The sequence below is a fragment of the Arachis ipaensis genome, chromosome B10 (genome assembly GCF_000816755.2).
Source record: "Arachis ipaensis cultivar K30076 chromosome B10, Araip1.1, whole genome shotgun sequence".
NCBI classification, from domain to species: Eukaryota; Viridiplantae; Streptophyta; class Magnoliopsida; order Fabales; family Fabaceae; genus Arachis; species Arachis ipaensis.
Genome location: NC_029794.2, coordinates 126,477,962 through 126,483,000, shown reverse-complemented (window position 1 = coordinate 126,483,000; position 5,039 = coordinate 126,477,962).

The window sequence follows — 5,039 nt, the reverse complement described above, 5'->3', positions numbered from 1 at the left end:
TTACTAATAAAATTTTTTAAATATTTTTATTTAATAAATACAAAATAAATATATTAAAAATTTAACTTTTTTATATTTTGAATAAAAACCTTTTTATTTTCTATGAATAAACCCTTTAAAAATATGAAAGTATTACATTAATCACCCGCACAGACAAATGAAAAGATAGTGTCCATCAAAGGTAAATCCACTCATTTTCAATTTTTTTTTTATATTTTTGTTAGAAAAATATATGACCATTTTATCTATTGATTACTTTTAGTACATGGATTGGAATGATATTTTGCAATTATATTTTTGGGATTTGGATTTTCTAAAGTTTAAATTTCACTTTAGAAAATAAAGTATGATCTCTCACTATTTATTTTATAGGTGGAACCAAAAATAAATATAAAAAAAACTATTTAAGAATAAAAGATCACACTTTATTTTCTAAAGTAAAATTCAAACTTTAGAAGATCCAAATCTTATTAAAGGCGAAAGAACAAATTAATAGACGCAGGTATTGTGCTCCGGGACCCCATATAAGGAATAGTTATTGCAAAAGGAAGGGGACGATTAAATCATTAAATATCGTATTCTACTATTCATAATTGAGTCACAAACTGCCACAACCCCATTTGGATAGAATTAATTAGCATCTCATGTGGTATGGGTTGGAGATGAACATGAAATGTTAGGTTGGGGAACTAGCAATGATCATTGGTCAACTCCCCCTTGCGCTTTCGGAGACTGAGTCGAATCAACCATGTGCACCCATTCCCGAACTCGGAACACTTGCCCACATACCGGCGGTGATCGGACTCCACCACCTTGTACTGTACCCCTCGCCGGATGCTGTAAGTCTTCACACTTAACGGGGCCTCATCTTTATCCTGGAATTGCTGACCAACCTGGAACTCTGTGAGACCAGCATTTCCTTCCGCATCTCTAGCTCCGAATCCAACAGGGTGACCTAGCGCAACCTCATGCGTCATGGCGTCCAGGTCCAGAGAAGAAAAATATGGTGGATACTGCTGTGTGCCAGAGCTAGAACCACCGCCAGCCAATGCCGGCCCAGCCGCTTGAACCTCGTCCCCGCTATCATCCTCAATCTATTGCTGAAACAAATTTCTGTTTGGCGTATTTTGGTTAAACTTTTCTGCATGTGGCTTAATATGGTTTTTTGCCCTTTTAATTTGTTGCAATGATATATATATCCATAATAAAGGAAACTATAAACCTATCGCTTTTAAATCTATAGTTTAATTTTGATGCAATGATATTATAAAACGTTTTACACAATTGTACAATCACATTTATTTTTTTAGATGACTATTCACGCAATAAATATAAAAAGTAATTATTTTTACTGATATAACATCGCGTAATTAGATGCACCTGTAACATTATTTTATATTGACAGTGTATTAAAATTAAAATTTTATTTTAATGCTCAATTTTTTTTTCATTTTTTAGCCATATTCCCCAACCAGGTGAACACATACCCAGCATCTAGTGAAGATTGTGACATTGTACTAGACTGTTCCAAGATTATTATTATTAGGGTTAACATTAGAACATGCCCCCATGTGCTACAATTTAAGAGGACTTGACAGCTTTATTTTCCATTAAAACAACCATCACAAATCTTCCAAGAAAACACTTATTGCTAAAAGAAAAAAGAAAAGAAAAGGGTGGTTAGCAAAATTGGTATGCTAATTTTCAACCTTTAAACCATAAAAGGTTTGTGTGGCCTAAGTTATTACAATATGGGGACATTAACAAGGCAGCAAATTTTTTATTGGATTCTTATATAAGTGTCTCCCTCACAAATTTGTAACCCTACTTTAATTTGTGTCATAATGGGACCATTACCTTAGAAGAATGCACTATATATCTAGTGGCTTGGATTCTCTTTTAACCTCGTATGTGTGTGAGGTTAATANTGAACTGTTAATTGATCACCTGAATTTTGTTGATTTATTCATTGGAATTAAATTTACCAAGAAATTAAAGGGGGGAGGGGTGTAGGGGACTTGAAAATTCTAAAATTTGAAGCATATCACTTGCAATTATAAAACAAAAAAGAGATAAAAAAAAAAACCTAACTAGAAGTCAAATATGTGGAATAATTAATTTACTGTTGTCGATAGTAGATATTTTAAAAATACTAAAAGAAATTAATAAAGAGAAAAAAATGATCAAGATATCATTTGATTAATGAAATCCCTTGGAAATATACTAAATTTTATCCAAATTTCTGTTGCCTTTATACCTGGTCCAAGAGAATGAGATTATAAGTTTATAACATTCTACCTAAAGTCACTGTAAAGGGTTTGCTTTATTGTCTTCTTAATTTACTTTCCGAGAGTGCAATTTACCCTAATAGTTTTGGAAGCATATAACATTGAAAGAATTTTAAGTGTTCCTTATATATGGTAGTTATGTTCCAATCGTTTTAATTGTTGATCTTAACTATTAAAAAAAATAATATATATTAATTAAAATCAATCATTAAAATTACTAAAATATCAATGATCCAAGTATTTTTATAAAATTTTTCATAGCATTAACTTTAAGAAATTAATTTGTATTTTTGGTTTTAACTTTCACAGTATATTCTAATTTAACAGGTTAATGATCCAACGTAGAGTGGAGCTTCAATTAAGAACATGATGCTAACCAATGAATTATCACATATATAAAGTGGAACTCAAATTCTAATATTTATTTAATCGACAAATTACAAATATACTGACCACTCGATTAGTTCATTTTTATTGTTTATTACTATCACTCTAAATAATTAAACTCTAATAAAGGAGCCACCAATATTATTCAATAGTCTCAAAATAAAAAATGTTACATAAATGTCCCAATGCATATATCTATATAAATTGAATTGATTTAATTCGAATTATATATTCTGATACTAAATCGAATCAATTTGATTCGAATTAGTAGGGTTATTGGTATATCGAAGTTATTTGATTCAAATTATTAAGGATTGATATTCGAAATATAGCCCATGAGTAGTAATCGAATTTAGTTGATTCGATTTACTATTGAATAACTCATATATAGTAAATCAAATCAGCTTAATTCGATTTAGTACTGATACAGATTATTGACATTTATTACTTTTAAGTTAATTGTATTAACTTTAAAATATAAATATCAATAAAAAAACTCTCCATTTAGATTCAAATAAAATATCAAAAAAATTAAAATGAATAAGAATAGAAATCCAATTTTTGTGTTTTAGTTCAAATTTCAGAAAATCTATATTTTTATAAACTTATAAATTTAAAACTGAACAATAAATGATTTCTAAAAATTCACTAAAAATATTCTGACTCATTAGCATCTAAAGAACCATTATCAGAACTTTTGATGTTAGTTAATATAAAGTATAACCATCCAAGATGATATAGGTTTTTTCAAAATTAGAAATAACAGATAATTATACAATATAAAAAGGCTAACTATATTTATACAATATGTAATTTAAAACTTTAAATGTATTATTTCTCAAAGTTTAAATATATTTATACAATATGTAAATTTAAAATTTTAAATTTAAAGTTTTTCGAAGTTTAAATATATTTATACAATATGTAATTTGAAACTTTCAATTAACTTTGATTTACCAATAATCCTATTAACTCGAATCAAATTGATTCAATTTAGTACCATGTAATTCGAATTAAATCATTCGATTTACATAAATATATGCATTAAGACATCTACGTAACATTTTTTATTTTAGAACTATTAAGTAATATTGGTGGCTCTTTGATTTATTTAGGTGTTTTACCCTATATAATATGACTACTAGTAATGCTTGAATCTTTAGTTGATGAGTGAGTGTTTTTTTTTACTAAACTCTAATAATATATATAATTGACACTAATAAGTATAACAGTGTATTCTTCATCAATCTGTATCTTTCATTTTAAAAATTACAATGGCAAAGAATAGTAGAGAGAGAGATCATTAGACTGAAAGGAATTCGGGTAAAGGAATGAATACTTAACTTAAGCAAGCAACAAAGGAAAGGACCAGTTATCAGAATGCAAGTCAATAATGGACCACACAATTATTTACAGCATAAAGATTAAGGCACTGCTATTGTGGTGTGGTCCAATATAATTTAATTTTATGTCTTATCTCCAAATATCTCCATCTTTAATATTCTTGTATGTATCACACCACCTCCTTAATTTCTCTTCATATTATAATCACTAACGTTTCGTTTCATTGTTTTCACTAATTAATGGATGCTTGGAGTCTAGTAGCACCGAATACATACTCACTTCTTTTCTGAAAAAAAAAAGGGGTAGAGTTTTGGTATATCAAAGTATTAAGAAACATATGTATTTTTAAAAATAATAAAGTAGTAAGAAAGTAAGAAGAGTTATATTAAATGATATATAGTATTTTTTTTCTAATTAATATGAATAGAAATATGCTAGTGAATTTATTGAGATTTTGATTTTTGAAACATAATATAATTTCACCTTTTATTTTCCTGCCTATAGTTTCTAATATATATATATTATTTTCTTTAATTTTATTGGAAATCTAATAAAATTCTGAAACTTATACAGGTATACAAACTTGGGAACATTAAATCCTTGCCTCTTCAGAAAAAGGAAGATGAATTTTGCTTCCACAATAATGATTAATATAAGACTAAAATAATTTTTTAATGTAATATATATATAGGTATACACACACAAATCTGTTCTCATATATGATATTATTACTGTATGGCGAGACTAAAAAGTATTACAATTTTTTGTTTCAGATCAAGATAACAAAGAAAAAAGAATTCTAGATATTTAGTCACCTAATTAATCGTATGAGTTGATTTGCGCACTCATAGTTGATTGTGCAATAGAGCATGATTAAGTCATGAATCTGTAAAATTAATTCTTTTTCTACAGTGTTGTTGCACAATAATACTAGTGCAAAATCCTTATCAGTTTTAAACAGTGCAAGATTAAACTCCATTTAGTTTGCTGCGGTTTGAAATGTCAGAGGCAAGTTGTTCT